General features: G+C 47.9%; 1 long non-coding RNA gene and 1 pseudogene across 2 annotated transcripts; both read left to right on the forward strand.

The window, feature by feature from the left end:
- Positions 1 to 6,073: 6,073 nt before the first annotated feature.
- LOC308590814 lies at positions 6,074 to 10,855 on the forward strand. Its single transcript, XR_014009915.1, has 3 exons — positions 6,074 to 6,211; positions 9,870 to 10,103; positions 10,784 to 10,855. It is a non-coding gene; the product is annotated as an uncharacterized lncRNA (long non-coding RNA).
- A 1,201-nt stretch (positions 10,856 to 12,056) lies between these two features.
- Positions 12,057 to 19,722, forward strand: LOC308590792 (NADH dehydrogenase [ubiquinone] iron-sulfur protein 4, mitochondrial-like; annotated as a pseudogene). The gene is made up of 2 exons (XR_014013336.1): positions 12,057 to 12,270; positions 19,292 to 19,722. The product of XR_014013336.1 is annotated as an NADH dehydrogenase [ubiquinone] iron-sulfur protein 4, mitochondrial-like (transcript).
- The last annotated feature ends 263 nt before the right edge of the window (positions 19,723 to 19,985 follow it).

The raw sequence follows: 19,985 nt of genomic DNA on the forward strand, positions 1-19,985 counted from the left end.
TTGCAACAGTTAAGCACACTCCTAGCATTGGGCAATGCGCTGCTGCCCCCTAAGGTGTGATCTGCTCAAAATGCAGCTGCAGCAGCAGCAGCAGGCAGAAACCTGGCTAGGGCCACGATGTGGGGAGGCGCCTCTTCTGCCGCTCTTTCTCAGGGAGGATCTCTAGGGGGCTTGCTTTCCCGGCCACTGAAACAGCATGCTGGGGCGCTCTCCCACTGTCCCTGGCAAAGGGCTTAGTGGGGGTGCAGCAGGCTGCCATTCAGCCAGCCAACCCTCCCAGCTGCCATCGCCTCCTCAGAGGGACAGGTCAGACTTTGCCCACCTAGTGCCCCCCAGATGTTGGGCTACAACATCTGGGGCTGACAGAAGTTGCAGCTGATGTTGAGGCAGTTCAGTGCATTCTAGCTCAGCTCACATCTGTGGGTCGCAGCAAAGGCTATATTGCGCCCCAGCAACAGAAGCAACAAGAGGGGGCAAAGCTGGTGGGGGCAAAGCTAGAAGTCTCCTGGTCCTTTAACAGAGAAAGCCTCAGGTGTGGTTATTCCCAACACAGGTTTTCAGTGATTTGGAAGCCTTCATTAGGGCAAGCAGGCAATCACCTGAGATATACTGGACTGGGCTGAGGAAAAGAGGGAGCCAAGGGGCCTGCTGGTCTCTTCAAGTCTGTAAGTACAGGGTCCACTTCAGGGTTTCCTAATGCCTAGCAGTGGTGGTAAAGTACTTGTCGACTTCTCTTGAAGTATGTAATAATAATAATAATAATATTTTATTATTTGTACCCTGCCCATCTGGCTGGGTTTCCCCAGCCACTCTGCAGGCTGAGACTCAGGGGCAGCCCCTTTTTCAGCAGCAGAGAAAGGAGGTGTTATATTGTTTAGCCCTGGTAGTTAGGATTTAGAGAGAGACTGGCCCCATCTATGTGTTTATGTATTCTGCACCCTTTGTTAAGCTCTTGCAAGAATGTGCAATTGTAATGAAAATTATTTAAAATGGAGCAACACCACAGGCCAGCCAAAGATTAAGATTGATAGAGAAGACCTTCCTGCAACTCTTGGAGGGGTGTGTATGTGTGGTTTTTAAGAGTGCCTTCCCAGTAGGACTCCCTTTCCAGAGGGGTGGGGGGTACTTTTTCTTTACAGCTTCCATTGGCTGCTCAAACTGCACCTTTTGAAAACTGAAGAATTGTAGTTTGGTGTTCTCCCTGTAATGTGTAGTATGGAATTACTGTTTTGGGGGCTAGAGTGTGGAATTTTGTTTAACTGTTTTAACTGTATTGTATACCTGGGACTTTTCTGGGGTAGGGAAGGTATCTGTACAAGAAGAAACCAGCAGAGAGAAGCAGGCTGGATGTAAAAATCTGGGAAACCGAGAAAGTCTTCGGCACTGACGGGACACCCAAGTAGTAGTTTTCCTTCCTTCCTTCCTTCCTAATGGTGGAACTCATGGACATCTAGTGATGCTGATGGTTGGAAGATGCAGGACAGATAAAAGGAAGTCTTCCTTCACTCAGTGCACGGTCAAACTATGGAACAGGCACCCACAAGAGACAGTGATGGCCACCAATCTAGATGGCTTTAAAAGAAGATTAGTCAAATTCATGGAGGGCTATTGATGGCTGACAGCCATGATGTCTATGCTGTGCCTCCACAGTTCCTGCTGCTGACAGAAATGCTTCTGAACACCAGTGGAAACCACAGGAGGGGAGGGTGGTCTTGCATTCAGATCCTGCCTGCTGGTTTCCCACAAGCATCTGGTGGGAAAGTCTTTATCAGGTGAAGCTGGGGGGCCACCACTGAGAAGCCTCATTCTGTGGTAGAAGTCATGCAGGTAACACCAGTGTGCCAATTCTGTGTGGCCCAAGCAGCACTATTGACACTTGTCATGGCTAGGGCATGTTGAATTTTTCGACTTTCAAATCCTCAGAATGAGGGGTGCTAAAAAGTTGGAACATAACTTGAGAGCTCAAAAGATATTTTGATTAAATTAATATAATTTAGTTTTGCTTAGTAAATGAGTAAAATTACATAGAAATGATTAAAAATGATTGCAAATTACCTGCAGCTATATTCTATATTAATTTTATTATTTATTATTATTATTTAGTATTACCTGACATTTTCAGAATGTAAAATTATAATTATAATTCTTTGGTTTTCTGAAAGCAGTTGATGTGCTTCTTCATCAAACATAGACTTACCAAGCTAAATGTTGCCCAATCACAAAAATTATAGCAGATTTGGATTCCTCACACCCCAAAACATAGTTTTAAGACCACACCTCATGAAGTTTGGACACCCTGCACAATGAGGTCTGTTGAAGATCTTCTTATGTGGGAAAGTGGTCCAGAGCTTTAAAGGTCAAAATGTACACTTTGCATAGAGCCCAGAAATGAACTGGGATCTGATGCAGTTGGCATAGTGTTAGTGCCGTAGACTCATAATGCCCGGCCCCAACTTGACACCCTTGCAGGTGTCCTTTGGCCTAAAGTTCAGTTTCTGAACCATCTTAAAGAGCAGCCCCATGTACCCCACATTACAGCAGTCTAGCCAGAGTATGAGTGACTGGTGCCAGGCTACCTCTGTCCAGGAGTCACAGCTGGCAGTAAAAGGAATTGGTTGCACATGGGCAATCTGTGCTGCCAATAACATAGGTCAGTGGTTCCCAAAGTGGATGGTGCCGCCCCCTGGGGAGGATTACCGGGGGGGGGTGATGCTAATAGGCAAGGGGGCGGCATGGGGGTGCTGGAGGTGTAAATGACTACCAGATTTTGGAAAGCTGGTATCGTTGGGTCAAGTTCATCACTTTTCTTGAATTAATTAAACTAAACAGTTTTAATTGGATTTTGAATAAATGTGCAATTAATTGTTACTCCTTTGAATGTTACTATGCTAATATCTTCCTTAGTGGGTCAGGAAAACCACTGTTCTTAATAATGCTTTTTATAGAGTATGGTGCACTGGGGGTGCAGGGGCCCCCAGAGGTTTGAGAACTCCTGACATAAATGGTCCCAGGATGGACACACACACCAGATTCCAAACATGGGAGTGCAGCCCTGCCGACGAAACCTCAACGGCCAGTTTCCTCCCTATATGTTTGGAAGGGATTAGATAGTGCCCTGTGTGAGCTCAATATATCAGTAAGTTTTCAACCAGTGTGCTGTGGCACTGTGGCGTGCCTTGAATGATGGCCAGGGGTGCTGCAGGCAACACTGGCCTCTGTCCCTCTTTCCTTCCCTCCCTCCTCTGACGCTCTCCCGCATCTCTGCCTCCCAAAGGCTTGCAAAACTGTTTGTTGCAGCAGCCCTGGCTACAAGCTCCCCAGGCGAATGGTGCCTCTGGGGCTGGCCAGGGGGTGCTTCCCAGGCCCCTGTGGGGCAGTGTGAGGAGACACCTCTCTTTTGGGTGGGGGTAGGGGTGGGGCGTGGGGAGTTGCTAAGAGGCCAAGGGGCGGCAGCAGTGACTGCCGAGAGGACTCTTGAGGAGAGGAGGCTGAGGGAACACTCCATAAGGGAAGGTGTTCGAAAAAGGGTGAGATGCTGCCAGCTCGGCAGGCATGGGATGACATAACTGGGCTCCTGAGCCCCACAGGGGAGCTGCAGAAAGAAGGTAGTTGGTTAAGGGAGCCGTGGACCCAAAAACTTGATAAGAAAATTCCTTCCAGTAGCACCTTAAAGACCAACTAAGTTAGTTCTTGGTATGAGCTTTCGTGTGCATGCACACTTCTTGCATGCACAGGAAAGCTCATACCAAGAACTAACTTAGTTGGTCTTTAAGGTGCTACTGGAAGGAATTTTCTTATTTTGACTATGGCAGACCAACACGGCTACCTATCTGTAACCAAAAACTTGAAAACCTCTGCACTGTATAAATACTGGAGGGTTGAGCAGCAGTCTGCTAGTGACACCTTCTGGAGCTTGCCATTCACTGCAGAAACAGGACCACTGAAAGGACCCTGTAGCCAAATCAGAGCTCGTCCAGACTTCCTTTGGTGCCACCTTTCTAGGCGCAGGTCCAGCCTTTAAAACTCCACGTTTGAGCATTCGGGGGGGGGGGTTGTCCCTGCACTTTGCCCACTTAAACCTGTGTTTTGTTGCTGAATCAGAGCAAACAGCAATCAGGTTTTCCGTGGGTTGCCATTAACTCAAAGTAGGCGGTGAAATTCAGATTTTCCTGTGGAAAGCGCTGCCGCAACAACAGCAAAACTGCTTGGACATGAGGCTTTAAAGCCTGAACAGCACAGCGCAAAAGGAAGTCTGGATGAGCCCCCAGACTCTTATCCTGGAAGACACCAGGAGATCCATCTGGTCAGACCAGCCTCTGGGGCTGGTCAGACTCAGGGGTCAGCAATGAGATGCATTTTAAATAAAAGGACACATTCTACTCATGTAAAAACACGCTGATTCCCGGACCGTCCGCAGGCAGGATTTAGAAGGCGATTGGGCCAGATCCGGCCCCCGGGCCTTAGTTTGCCTACCCATGGACTAGCTGAATACCTCTCCTAACACTCATCATCCCTGAAGCCTAATTGCAATGGGCCAAGATCTGCTTTCCTGTGCCTGCTGCAACCCTCACCAACCACAGCCAGCACAATGGGGGGGGGGGAGAAGAACCCCCCCACCGCCGCCCAGCCTTTCCCCCTCCATTCTGAATGTTCATAGGCTTTCTTCTTCCTCTTCTGTCTGTCTTCTTCAGAGCAGAAAAAGAATACACAGCAGAGGTGTGGGTGTGGGACACCTACACATGTAAACATGGATGATTTATCTTTATTACTCTGCACTTGTTGGTTTGAACTGGTTTGGATTTAAACACTTGTTGAACTCATTAGCAAAAACAGAACTAAGGTGGTTTTTTTTTAATAGCTTTAGTTGAGCTAAGTTCATTTTAATTAACTGAGAGAAGAGATAAGGCCAATCATTTCGTGCAGCTAACAAATACATTGGTTAGATGCCTCAATGATGAAATTTAAAATGTTGGAGTGAATAAAGCAGCCTTATCTGACAAGTTGACAATAAGGGAAAGCTGCATTTAAGAATTTATAACGTGTGCTCTATTGCTTAGAGTGTAGGACTAGGGCTTGGGAGACCAAGATTCAAATCCTCGGTAAGCCATGATGCAGCTCACTGGGTGACTTTGGGCCAGTCAGTGGCGTAGCGTGGGGGGTGCAGGGGGGGCCGGCCGCACCAGGCGCAACATCTGGGGGTTAGGGTTAGGGGGCGCAAATCCACCGGTTAGGGGGCGCAAATTACTTGCCTTGCCCCGGGTGCTGACAACCCACGCTACGCCACTGGGGCCAGTCACTGCCTCTAGGCCCAACCTACCTCACAGGGTTGTTGTGATGATTAAAGGAGGAGGGGGTGAAACATGTATATGCCACCTTGAGCTCCTTGGAGAAAAACATGGAATATAAATGCAATAAATGAATATATATAAACAATATAGTTGGTCGCTAGGGATGGAAGGGTCAAGTTTGGTTCTGTCAGAGTCTCTCTTTTCCAATCTTAAATTTGGTTCTCCACATTTCTGCAATTTCAGAGTTATCCCCCCCACCTAAAAATAGCCCCCTGAAACTTCATCAGCATTTCAGTGCAAATTTGTCCTAATCAGCACATGTTTGTATGCAGCTTTGCATACAAACTAATGCACATATTTTTAAAAAACAATTCCTCCTAATATATTCACATTTGGTTTGTTCTGACAAATATATTTGTATGCAGACTTTCCCCTAATTTGTGTGTTTCATAAATGTTTTTTGGCTGGAGAACTGCATTGCAAAATGTGTGAAAGTGCAAATTCCAAAAGTTAGCTGTGTTTTGGTCCTCTTTTTTAAAGTGTGGATTTAAACATTAAGTGCTGCAACTTTCTCCTCCATCTCTAGCTGGTCCCCCCTCCCTGAAATGTGGCAAGGTGGGTTTTACCTGCAGCTGGTGACTCTCTTGCCATGACCAGGCTGCTCCTGATGCTCATCAGCTCTGCTTTGTCATATCCAGGGAGTGAGGATGGCGATGCAAGAAACCCAGCAGCTGCCTCAGCTTGCCCCGGCACCTTCCGCTGTGATCCTGGGTGAGATGATGAATGAACACTTTGGCCCCATGCCTGTCAAGGCCCCCATCACCCGAATGAAGAAGAAGTCCTCTGGTGTCTACCTTCCCACGGTGAACCAGGATCAGGTCCTGGGAAGGAGGCAAGCAGCGAACGCTAAAGAGAGAGAGAGGGTAAGCAGACGCAGAGACTGAGGTTTGAGAGTGAGCCCTGTTGAACACACAGTAGAACTTAATTCCAAGGAGATGTCCACTGTATGAAGCCACAAGAGTTTCTGACCTCCTAGTTACAGAATAATAGGATAGTAGAGTTGTGCCATCTAGTCCAGGCTCCTGCAATGCAAGAATCCTGCCCAAAGCTGTCCCCAGGTGGGCTCAAACCACCAACCTTCTGGTTAACCCATTGCACCACCTGCAGGAATCTCAACTAAAGCATCCATGACAGGTGGCCATCCAACCTCTGCTTAAAAACCACCAATGAAGGAGAGTCCACCGACCTTCCAAGGAGGTCCATTCCACTGTCAAAGAGCCTCTTCCCCTCAGAAAGTTTTTCCCAACGTTTTTCCGGAATCTCCTTCCTTGCCATTTGAATCCATTGGTTCAGTCCTACTCTCTGGAGGAGGAAACAAGCTTGCCCCTCAGATATTTGAAGATGGCTCTCATAAATGAAAACATCTGCCAGTTTTACAGGGGCTAGATGAACTGGTGGAAGGAGAAGCCTGGGGAAGTGGGGTTGACTCTGAAGGGAAACACCTGCCAGCTGACAGCCTTCCCCATTCTGGCCTTCCAGACGTCTTGGACTACAGCTTCTATCAGCACCAGCCAGCCTGGTCATACGAAGCTGCGGCTGATGGAAACATGTCAGTTCTGGCTGGGGCTCATGGGAGTTGTATTCCCAGACACCAGGAAAGCAGCCAGTTGGGAAAAGGCTGTTCCAGAACATTATGCTAAGTAAATCCGGGTCATGACGAGCATAAGGAAATCTGCTAATGATTGCAAAATACTTCCTGCTCTCTGGTCTTTTCTTTAGTTTGGTTCAAGCAATTGGTGGGGTAACAATGAGAAACACACTTTATCCTCCAAGGTGGTCAAAGGCTGAGTCAGAGTTGGATGTGAATGTGCTGGTACAAGCAAATGCCAATTTCAGGAATTACTGGATCCTGGGGGCAGATTTTCAATATTTACTCCGAGTACATGGTAAAAGCCATTCTTCAGTGTTAAATTGTAGAAATGAGGATGACATTGGGCTCAAAATGCCAGAAAATTGGGGAAGTGCCCAAATTTTCTGACTTTTCCCACTAGCCTCCCCAAAGATTAAGAACTACCGGTAAATGCCAACATTTGCCATACCCCAGATAGATGGTCATGGAAGCCTTGCAAGCTGTATGGAGTGGTCATTGCATTTTACAAGTTGATTCCTTGGGGCTTGGTAGAAAAAGAGATGTTCTTTTTTTGTACCCAGATGGCCATTCCTCAGTTGCCACCAGCCAACGCTTCCCGGAATATTTTGACTTCTGGGGGAAGGACTGTTTCCTTCTGCCAATTCCTCCAGGAAAGCTGTCAGGACACAGCAATAAACAAGCTTTTATGCTGTTAGAGAGCATTCTTATCAGGAAATCAGCCATTGCTAACTGTTTACTCTAGATAGCTTGGGTAAACTTTGAGGAGGTTAGTTCGGCAACCTGGTTGCATCAGACTTTGGCAGAAGGCAAATGGCAATAGTTAGCTGAAGGGAGGCTGGAAGAGGCTCATAATGTCATACTCACTCCACTTCTGTCTCTGGCAGGTATTTGTGTTGTGTCAAAAATTAAAGACAAAAACAAAGGCAAAATCTATTTAATTAAAGACAAAAACGGGGGGTGCGCGCGTGCAAAGAGTTGTTTTAAACTGTGTTTTAATTGTTGTAAGTGTTCTGGGGCCTTAGAGTGAATAGCAGGTAATTAGAATAATAGAATTGTAGAGTTGGAGGGGATTCCAAGGGTCATCTATTCCAACCCCCTGCAATGCAGGAATCACAGCTAAATAATCCTAGACAGGTGGCCATCCGATCTCTATTTAAAAACATCAAATGGAGGCACCACCTTCCACTCTCAAACAGCTCTTACCATCAGAAAGTTATTCCTAATAATAACCATAATAATGTGAAGTGAAACCTCTCCCAAACCACTTTCCTCTCCCTTAAAAACTCTGCTGTCTTAAGTGTTGTTTGACATCCCCAAAGCTGCAGCAATTACAGCAACAGCAACAGGATTATTAGGCATATGGCAAAACTGGAGTTTGAATCTCTGTCCCTCTGCCCTCAGGCCAAATCTTGAAAGTAAACAGGGGTGTCTATTCTGGGTCTCCAGATGCTTTTGAGGCTCCATCTCTCATCACCCCTGACGGTTGGCCAAGTTGGGCTGGTGCTGATGGAAGTCAGCCCAGCATCTGGAGAGCCACAGGCTAGCCACCCCAATATCATCTCCAATTAGCAGGCAGCCAAAGTGAAGAAAATGAGTCATAATTTGGTTTCATGAACAGGTTAGTGAAAATGCACATCTGGAAGGACAGGTGATGGGAGGGAGGAGCTCTTCCCAACTGCTCATCACAGGATGAGTGCAAAGGAAGGAAAAGTTTCTCCGGCTTGAAGGGCTCAGGAGACACTAATCTCTCGGCTTTAATTGCTTGCTTTTAAAAAACAACAACCCACACACAGATAAAGAACTTGAACAGTTGCTTTTCCAAGCTCAAAGCTATCGTGCCACTGATTCCGAAGGACCGGAAGCCCAGCAAAGTTGACATGCTTAAAGCCACTGCTGAATACATTCGCCTGTTGCGCTCAGTTTTGGAAGAAACTGGAGGGTGTGAGGTAGGAGCAAAACTAACTTTGCAACCCCCCCACCCCTGCTGAACTTCCTGTGATCCTCATTTGAGGCCCTTCTTTGAGGGTCTGGAGGGCGGCAACACGAGAACAAGCCTTTTCTGCGGTGACTCCCCATTTGTGGAACGCTCTCCCCAGGGAGACTCACCTGGCACCATCATTTTATATCTTTAGGTGCCAAGCGAAAACTTTTCTCTGTAACCCAGGCCTTTGGCCTTTAACTATCTGTGGCCTTTTAGAAATGGGTGAGGTGTTTTAAAAACATTTCTTTCCCCCCTTGGTTTTAATGTATCTGTGTGGGGTGGGTAGGTTTCCTTGGGCCAGGTAAAGCAACAAAGAACCCTGCCACACGGTGCGGTCTGCTGAAGAACCTCCTGAGCTTGTTGCAAAACCCTGTGCTGTGCGGGTTCCAGGGCATCCCCTGGAATGCACCTGTGGAGCTGGGACACCTGTGGCACTTGAACTGCAGCTGCTTCCAAGCAGGTTACTGCAACACTGTCCTTCCCTGGAAAGCTACAAGCAGAATTGCAACTGACTTTCCCCAATGTGGGGCGATTGATTTGGGCTGGTGGAGGGTATACATCACACTACCTTTTGCCTAAATAAGTGGGTAGGGAAGGTATCTCCCCCCCCCATCATTAATTTTTCCTTGAAATAAATAATTGAATTTGCACTAAAGCACTTATGAGGCAATAGCTAACTTTAGCCATACCTGGAATTGTACAGCAAATACATTATATTCACTGTGTTTATTATTCATCTATTTCATACTTTAATATCCCACCTGAGTTCAAAGTGACAGAGATGGTTCTCCCCCTCCTCATTTAATCCCTACAAAAAAGCCAGTTAATGCTCTGCCCATGAAATCATGCCGGCTCTTTCCCAAGCACCCCTTTCTTTGCAATTTTTCGTATGTATGTGGTCATCCAAGCTGTCTCACTACTGATCTGTTTTCCTTTCTGCTTCCACAAGCTGAAAGATCCAGCAGCTCATGGTCCTTCTGGGCCCTCTTCAGTGCCAGCACCACTAGAAAAGTGCTCGCCAGCCAGTCCCAGGCCCCAGAGACCCAACAACTGCATCAAGATGGAAAATGGGATGGAAGTGGTGTGGGCAAACCCAGTGGTGCAGAGCCCCATGTGGGCCTGGGAGGAAACACTTATTCCTACCTATGTGGGGATTTTGGAACTTCACACAACCGGATAGCAGGTTAGGTTTTCTCCAGGGCTTGGTTTTACCTTTTACCTTTTCAGTGGTTCCCAAAGTTCGGATGCCACCCTCTGTGGGGCTGCGGGATTCGGGGGGGGGGGCACTAAGAGGCAAGGGGGCAGCAGGGGGCGCTGGAGATGTAAATAACTTTGAAAGGCTAGTATTGCTGGATCAAATGCACAAATTTTGTGGAACTGGCTAAGCTAAACGGTTTTAATTGGATTTTGAATAAATGTGCAATTAATTGTTACTGTTTCGACTTTCATTGTGTTCAGCACCTGCTAAAAACATTCTTGTTTAGGCAAAATGCTACCCAGATGCTTATAAATGCCAATGTGAATTTTAATCTGTTTTCGTTTCTTAAGTTTTTGTATGCTTTAAAGTATTGTAAATTTTTCTTGGTTTTATCATTTTTTCCTTTTTGTAAACTGCTTTTAGGTTTGTTTGTTTGTTTGTTTGTTTGTTTGTTTGTTTGTTTTTACAAGCAAGTGGTGTATAAGTTTCATGAAATAAAACAAACAACTAAATAAGATAAATAGTAGCTCATGCACTTACCCGGGTAATACTATGCCCCCCCCCGAGGCAGTAGTGCCCAATTTGGAAACAACTGGTTTAAGATTATACATTTTATGTTGCTATTTTATTGCTATCCTTTACCTCCTGTTTTTATTTCATTCCAGTTTAATCCTTATCCTATTCTGCATGCTGCCTTCAGGATGCAGGATGGAAAATCAAGAGCGCAGGACTGGAATCAGTCAGCAAAGACGCAGATGCACTTCCACACCTGCGGACAATTTGTCTTTCAGAGCCTCCTTTGGTGCAGAGGGAGGAACAGCTCTTCAAGACGCAGCACTTACAGAAAGGAACCCAAACCAGGGGTTCTTGTTTGATGAGTTTTCATTTGTTCTGTTTAAAATTAAATTAAATCTGCCACAATTATGACTCATGCTTTGCATCTTTGCAGTCTAGTCTTTGGACCAAAAATCGTTGTGGGGAGCAAAGAGCTTCACAGGGTAACTGAAAGCTTCCCCTAAATATGGGAGGGGGTTCTCGGGAAGGTTCAGCGCAAGAGAGAAGCCAAAGCAGGGAGTTTTGTTGGTTTTTTGCTCCATGGACCTGATCCTTATTAGGACAAGCCTGGTGAGCTATTTGACAGCGGAACACACTACCTCAGAAGGCAGTGGAGGTTTCTGAATCTCATTGGAAGTTTTTAAACAGATGTTGGAAGACTGTTGTCTTCAGCTGAGATTCCTGCGTTGCAGGAGGTTCAACTACATGACCCTTTGGGTCCCTTCCAATTGGGTCTACAATTCTATGCTTCTAAGGTATGTACGTATGGCAATTTAAAGTGGATCCAATGAACCCCAGCCGGGGGTGTGTGTGCTTGCATCATCCTCATCTAAATGGCAGCCCATACTTTCTTCCCCATTTAGTTTACCTTTTCCCGTTCTGCAGATAATGTGATAAGGGAAAATCATGTTCCATGGGCAAGTGGGTTGGGTGGCCAGGTTTTTTTGGGGAGGGGGCTTTATATGTGTTGGGAAGTTTTCCTGTGCACCATCTAGCTCCATGCCCTCTTCCATTTTCGCATCACCTGAGCACAACCAAACCATTTTGTTTCCATCAGCCCCCAAAGAAAGGATGCACCATGCTTATTCCTGGCATTTGCAGAGAAAGGCACATTTGCTGTAATTTATTTTTACTCTTAAAGCAGCTGCTTTGTACAGAACTGCTCTTCTGCAAAACTGCAGTGGTCAAAAAGAAAAATGGCCTTTGCAGGAAAAGTGGGGAAAGAAAAACAGTCTCCATGTTTTGTGTCCCTGGGCTGCGTACGCTTAGAATCATGGAATTGTAGAGTTGGAAGAGACCCAAAGGGCCATTCGTCCAACCCCTTATGAGTGTGTGTGAAACGTACTGCTTATGCCCATCTCCGCAGCAGCTGTTTGCACCAACATGGCAGCGGTGCTGCTTCTGCAGGAGCTCTCAATGTCAGCGGCTGCCGAGGCACTTGGCGCATGGGGCAGGGAGAGAAGCAGCAGCCGTTGCTTCCACCAGCGGCTTCAGACCCAGTCACTGAACACTTCCACATGGCAGCTGGCACAGGACCAAGCTCAAGACACGCAACTCATCACAGTCGATGAAAAATTTGACTTTTCACCTTTAACAGGTGTTATGTACTGAGTTGAATAGGATCCAAACTGCAGCAGTCTTATTGGTCCTAGAACAATAGGATCCAAAAGGCAGCAGTCTGATTGGTCCTAGAACAATAGGATTCAGAATGCAGCAGTCTGATTGGTCCTAAAACAATGCAGCACTATGATTGGTTGGCAGGAACCATCCAATCATGCTCCAGATAGAAGTGAATCCACAACCTGATTGGTTTACAGTAGAATTCCGGAATTAGCCAATCATGTGCAGCCCATTGTGTAAATAATGTATATAAAGCAGATACAGTGGTGCCTCGCAAGACGAAAAGAATCCGTTCTGTGATTCTCTTCGTCTAGCGGTTTTATTCGTCTTGCAAAGCAAGCCCATTGAAGGATTAGCGGATTAGCGGCTTTTAGCTGCTTTTAGCGGCTTATCTGCTGATCGGATCAGCTGATAAGCTGCTTAGCGGCTTAGAAAAAGGGGGGAAAGGGGGGGGAAAACAGCAGGAACTCGCAAGACATTGTCGTCTTGCGAAGCAAGCCCATAGGAGATTCGTTTTGCGAAGCACCTCTAAAACGGAAAACTCTTTCGTCTAGCGAGTTTTCTGTCTTGCGAGGCATTCGTCTTGCGGGGCACCACTGTACTTTGAGGGGACATTCATTCATTCCTCCTCACCACTATGAGCTGAATAAAGAGCATGAAATCACTTTGCGACTCTGAGTATATTTCACTGGCGACGAAGGTGGGATCCCGCTGAGCTGACTACCACACACAGCACCGCAGCACCGCCACCTGCCGCACCGCTGCCTCGCACCGTGTATCCAGGCTTCAGCTCCGGGACACAAGGAACTCAGAATGGCAACCAACAGCAGCTTCTTGCCATTCAACCCAGCATCCGGAGACTGGGAAGCGTACGCCTCCCGTTTCACCTTCCTCCTAGAAGCCAAAGGGGTCACCGACGAAGAAGACGCCAAGAAGAGGGCGAATTGCTGTTATCAAGATGAATGTTTTGCCTAGAAGGTTGTTTTTATTTCAAACATTGCAAATTGTGGATAAGATGGATTGTTTCAAGAGGTGGCAGAAAGATATTTCGAAGTTTGTCTGGCAGGGCAAAAAACCCAGAATTAAATTTAAGATTTTAACTGATGCAAAGGAAAGAGGGGGATTTGCCCTGCCGGACTTAAAACTGTACTATGAATCAGCAGCCTTCTGCTGGATGAAAGACTGGCTACTTCTTGAGAATACAGACATTTTAGATTTGGAAGGTTTTAACAATATTTTCGGATGGCATGCATATATATGGTATGACAAGGTGAAAGCTCATAAAGCTTTTAAAAATCATATTGTCAGGAAAGCATTATATAATGTTTGGATTAGATATAAAGATTTGTTGGAAAACAAAACCCCAAGGTGGCTGTCGCCAATGGAGGCAAAAGCCGTGAAAAAGCTCAACATGGAGGCCAAATGGCCAAAATATTGGGAAATTTTGGAACAAGAGGGAGATAAACTGAAATTACAGAGTTATGAGAAATTGAAGGTTAAAGTACGAGATTGGCTCCATTATTATCAAATAATGGAGGTTTACAAACAGGACGGGAAAATTGGCTTCCAGGTGGAGAAATCAAAATTAGAAACAGAACTACTAGAACCCAATACTAAGAATCTGTCAAGAATCATAGAATCATAGAATAGAATCATAGAGTTGGAAGAGACCACAAGGGCCATCGAGTCCAACCCCCTGCCAAGCAGGAAACACCATCAGAGCACTCCTGACATATGGTTGTCATAGAATCAAGAATGTATAACTTGTTGTTGAAATGGAATACACAAGATGAAACAGTGAAATCAGCTATGATAAAATGGGCACAAGATATTGGTCATAACATTATGTTTGCTGACTGGGAACAGTTGTGGACCACCGGGATAAAATTTACGGCATGTAATGCCTTAAGAGAGAATATAATGAAAATGATATATAGGTGGTACATGACCCCAGTCAAGCTAGCAAAGATCTACCATTTGTCTGATAATAAGTGTTGGAAATGTAAAGAAACTGAGGGTACATTCTTTCATCTTTGGTGGACGTGCCCAAAGATTAAGGTCTTCTGGGAAATGATATATAATGAAATGAAAAAGGTACTTAAATGTACTTTCCCTAAGAAACCAGAAGCCTTTCTCTTGGGCATTGTCGGCCAATTGGTGTCAAAGAAAGATAGAACATTTTTTATGTATGCTACAACAGCAGCAAGAATACTTATCGCAAAGTATTGGAAGACACAAGACCTACCCACTCTGGAAGAATGGCAGATGAAGGTGATAGACTACATGGGACTGGCTGAAATGACTGGCAGAATCCGAGACCAGGGGAAAGAGACGGCGGAAGAAGATTGGAAGAAATTTAAAATTTATCTTAAGAAATATTGTAAAATTAATGAGTGCTAAAATGTTGTGGTTATAAAAAATAGGGGATTATGGCTGTAAAAGATTAAGTAAAAGAAAACAATAAGGAAAAATTAGATAAAATTAAGGGAGAGGATTTGCTGAAACAAATTTGGGAATTGGGATGCAGAAAGGGGAGGTACGGGGAAGTCGGTGAAATAAGGTTTAAGGGGAAAAAAAGGATTTGAAATTATACATGTTTGTTTTGTGTGTTTATGTTTGTAATGTTTTGTAATGTGTATTGTGTGTGTTTTATAATTTGTGAAAATTTAATAAACATTTATTTAAAAAAAAGAAGAAGAGGGCGATATTCTTCAGCGTCTGCGGAGAGGAGACGTTTGAAATCGCCCGGGCTCTCCTTGCGCCTGAAGACGTCGCTACTGTTCCATACAAAACAATAATGGAACAGCTAAAGGGGCACTTTTCGCCGCAGCCCTCAGTGGTGGCTCGTCGAAATGCCTTCTACGCAAAGCGACAAGCCCCTGGGGAAACCATAACTGGGTTTGTGACCTCTCTCCGCCAAGCCGCCCGGTTCTGCAACTTCTCAGAGCTGGAGAACATGCTTCGTGACCGCCTCGTCGGTGGCCTGAAGGATGAGAAGCTGCAACGATGCCTCTACGCTAAGAAGGACCTAACGTTCCATGTCGCTCTGGAGGAGGCCCTGGCAACAGAAGCTGCCGAGAGGTCGACGCAAGAGGCACGGCCGAGCCTGCCATCCCAACCGAGGGTCCACCACGAAGACCTCACTGACGACTCAGGATCTGACAGGGAGGAGGTGCACCAAGTACAGCAGCGCACTCAAGCAGCCCACATACCACACCTGCCTCGACGAGAAGGAGGGAACTGCGCAAGCTGCGGGGAAAGTCACGAGAGGAGGACCTGCCGTTTCCGCAACGCAGAGTGCAGGCAGTGCAGAAAATCGGGACACATCGCCCGGGTGTGTCGGGCTCGGCCCACCCGACGCCAGGCATCAGATGACCAATCCAAGAGCCCCAGGTCCCGGGGCCCAACGCACCAAGGCAACTCGACGGAGCTCATGGGCTTCCAGGTATACCAATTGCCCCACCCCAACGTAGAGAAAATTTATATAGAGGTACAGATAGAGAGGGCCCCATGCCGCATGGAGCTTGACACGGGTTCAACTCTATCCAAAATCTCGGCAATGACCTTAAAGAAACTGTGTCCTACTGGGGGTCCCAAACTCAGGCCGGCCCAATTCACCCTCCGGGACTTCCAGAAATGTAAGGTCCCCACAATGGGGGTGGGGACCTTCAGGGTGCAATACCGAGGGCGGACGTGGCAACTGGACTTGCTTGTGGTCAAGGGCCCCTACATTAGCTTACTGGGATTGGCATGGTTTGGACCACTGGGGCTAGCTGTCACCGGGGTGAACCACACTAGCTTACAAGTGGACGTGGATGCCATATGCAAGGAATTTCCAGGGGTTTTCGACGGGAAATTGGGACAGTATACGGGCCCCCCCATTGCGCTACAGCTTGACCCCGCAGTACGACCGGTCAGGCTCAAGGCCCGCCGGGTCCCGTTCGCCCTGAAACCCCGTATAGACGAGGAATTGGACCGGCTCGTGGAGCAAGGAGTGCTGGAGCCGGTGCCTAATGCCCCCTGGGAAACCCCAATCGTCACACCCGTCAAGCCTAATGGTTCGGTCCGCATCTGCGCAGACTACAAATGTACCATAAACAAGGCCCTCACGGCCCATGCATACCCAGTGCCAGTGGTCAGCCATGTCCTTGCCACCCTGGCTGGGTCGAAAATTTTTGGCAAGCTGGACTTGGCCCAAGCATATCAACAGCTGCCAGTAGATGAGGCCACAGCAGAGGCACAGACGATTGTGACGCACAGAGGAGCGTTCAGGGTAAAGCAGCTGCAATTCGGTGTCAGTGTGGCACCAGGCATATTCCAGAATCTAATGGACTCACTCCTTAAAGGGATTCCTGGCGTCACCCCCTTCTTTGATGATGTGTTGATTGCTGGGCCCACACCAGAGGAGTTTGAGGACCGCCTCCGCACCGTTCTGCACCGTTTCCAGACGGCAGGTCTCAAGGTGAAGCGGGAAAAATGTCTACTAGGAGTGCCTCAGGTGGACTTTCTGGGATTTATGGTGGACGCAGAAGGGGTCCACCCGACTGGGGACAAGGTACGGGCCATTTGTGATTACCCAGCACCCAAGAGCAAGACTGAACTCCGGGCCTTCTTGGGACTATTGAACTTTTACCATTCCTTCCTTCCCCACAAGGCGGCGGTAGCGGAGCCCCTACACAGACTCCTGGACAAGCAGGCCCCTTGGGTGTGGGGCCAGCGCCAGGAGGCCGCATTCCAGGCAGTCAAGGACTTGCTTGTCTCAAACTCTGTCTTGGCACACTTCGACGAGAGGCTGACGGTGGTGCTAGCATGCAACGCCTCACCCTATGGCATCGGCGCTGTCCTGGGACACCAACTCCCGGATGGAAGAGAGGTACCGGTGGCATACTTTTCCCAGACACTCAACGCAACCGAGCGGAACTACTCGCAAATCAACAAGGAGGGTCTGGCAATCGTGAAGGGAGTAAAAAAATTCCATGATTTCTTGTACGGGTGGCCCTTCACCGTGGTGACTGACCACAAGCCGTTGCTTGGCTTGTTTGCCCCCGAAAAGCAGACCCCCCAAGTGCTGTCTCCTCGCGTCCTCAGGTGGTCAATTTTCCTTGCCAGCTACCAGTATGCACTGATTCACCGACCTGGGAAGGTGATGGGCCATGCGGACGCCCTCAGCAGGCTACCACTACCGGAAACAGGCCCTGACCCAGCACCTGCACAAGAGGTTATGAGCCTGGAGCTGCTTCCCGACCGCCCCATTCAGGTACAAGAAGTTGCACACCATTCCAAGAAAGATAGGGTCATCTCCCGGGTCCTGGACTGGGTGTGGAGGGGATGGCCCAGCAGCAGCCCCGGGCCAGAATTTACCGGCTACACAACCCGCAAACATGAACTGTCGGCCCACAAGGGGTGCCTGTTATGGGGAAGCAGGGTCATTGTTCCCCAGCCCCTCCACAAAAGTGTCCTCACAGCCCTACACGAGACACACCCAGGGGTAGTAAGATGAAGGCCCTTGCCAGGAGTTATGTGTGGTGGCCAGGGATCGACGGAGAGATAGAGGCCTGGGTCAAACACTGCCAGGCCTGCCAAGAATCCCGCCCAGATCCCCCAAGGGCCCCAGTCCAGTCCTGGGAGTCCGCCCGAGCACCATGGTCACGCCTGCATGTGGACTTCGCTGGCCCCTTTCAGGGGAAAACATTCTTCATAGTGGTGGACTCCTACACCAAATGGCTGGAAGTCACACTGGTACCGTCCACTTCTACGTCCGCAGCCATCTGGGTACTACGCAGGCTGTTTGCAACCCACGGGCTCCCTGACACTCTTGTCTCAGACAACGGGACTGCATTTACGTCAGGAGAATTCCAAACCTTCACAGCGCAGAACGCCATCCGCCACATCCGTTTGGCGCCATTCCACCCTGCCACCAATGGCCAAGCAGAACGCATGGTGCGGACCACCAAGGACACCCTTCGCCACATGACGCAAGGGGACTGGGAGTACCACCTTGCCACATTCCTTCTAGCATAGCACAGCACCCCCAGCTCAACGACTGGCCGGAGCCCCGCTGAACTACTAATGGGTCGGCGCCTTGCAATCAGATTGGACCGTCTTCACCCCGATAGAGCTCAGGATGAGGTAGTGGTGGGGGAAGGCAGGAACCCCCGGACCTTCGAGGCCCAGGACCCAGTGTACGCAAAGAATTTTGGGGCAGGCCCTGCATGGGTACCCGCCACAGTCACCAGGGTCACTGGCCCCGTGTCGTACGAGGTGCTAACAGATGGGGGGCAATGCTGGTGCCGCCACTGCGACCAGATACGGCGACGATTCCCGGGAGAAAACCAGGAGGAGGAGGACAGGTCAGAGGAGTCCCAAGGGAACAGTGGGGCAGTGAGGCCCATAGAGCAGCAGGGGCCAGCAGGAGAGGCAGAATCAGTAAATACAGAGAGGACCCATGAGGCCGAAAGGACACCGGAACCAGAACCACGACTGAGCGAGCCGGTTGCGCCAGACCAAACAGCCCCATCACAGCCAGCATCCTTGGAACACGAGTCAGAACCTGGAGCCCGGACCAGGGAACACCACAGGCCGCAACGCACACGTAGGCCGCCGGCGTACCTTGAGGACTATGAATGCAACCTCCCGGGCAGGACTGGAACTTAGAGGGGAGGGGTGTTATGTACTGAGTTGAATAGGATCGAAACTGCAGCAGTCTTATTGGTCCTAGAACAATAGGATCCAAAAGGCAGCAGTCTGATTGGTCCTAGAACAATGCAGCACTATGATTGGTTGGCAGGAACCACCCAATCCTGCTCCAGATAGAAGTGAATCCACAACCTGATTGGCTTACGGTAGAATTCCGGAATTAGCCAATCATGTGCAGCCCATTGTGTAAATAATGTATATAAAGCAGATACTTTGAGGGGACATTCATTCATTCCTCCTCACCACTATGAGCTGAATAAAGAGCATGAAATCACTTTGCGACTCTGAGTATATTTCAACAGGTATACCAGAGGAGCATATCATAACCAGAAAAGTTCACATTTTTGTTCCAGCCCGTGATGCCATGCAAGCTGATGTTAACAATACAAAAAAAGGAAGATAGAATTTGGCACAAGGGAGTGCTGGGAAAACCCACTGATGGGCTGGGCATCTTCCGCGGATCCTCTGTCCAATGTGTTGATGACCTTTTTACGAAAGAAGCTGCTATAGCCTTTGCTGGGGGGGGGGGAATGGCTGGAGCTATGATGTTCAAGAGCAGAGGATTCCAAAACCTAAATCCAAGTCTTTTGGTGCAAACTTTTCTTGGAACAAAATAACAAGGGTGTCCACAAAATAGGTTGACATTGGCTTTCTCTGCGTCTGACTGTGAATAAAGTCAGCTGTGCTGTATTTATAGTCCATGTATAATACATCTCTTAATCTCCTAATAAATTTGACCTTTAAAAATAAAATAAAAAAGTACTGTTTGTTATTCTCTGGGCCACACTGTGGCTTTCTGTGTTGGGGGGCAGGGGGAAAGGTCTGGAGATCAGAGACTCCCCTGCCTTGCCCTGTCCGGTCATTCTTTGCCCTGGAGAAGGCTCTCTAGGGTGAGCTGTTGGTTCTGAACTTGGCAGGGCTGGTGCGTCATATGAACATCATTTTAAATGCTGCTCTGTGCAATATCAGTAAATTGAAAAACATGATTTAAAAAAT

Source organism: Podarcis bocagei (assembly GCF_964188305.1).
Source record: "Podarcis bocagei genome assembly, chromosome: 7".
Taxonomy (NCBI): Eukaryota; Metazoa; Chordata; class Lepidosauria; order Squamata; family Lacertidae; genus Podarcis; species Podarcis bocagei.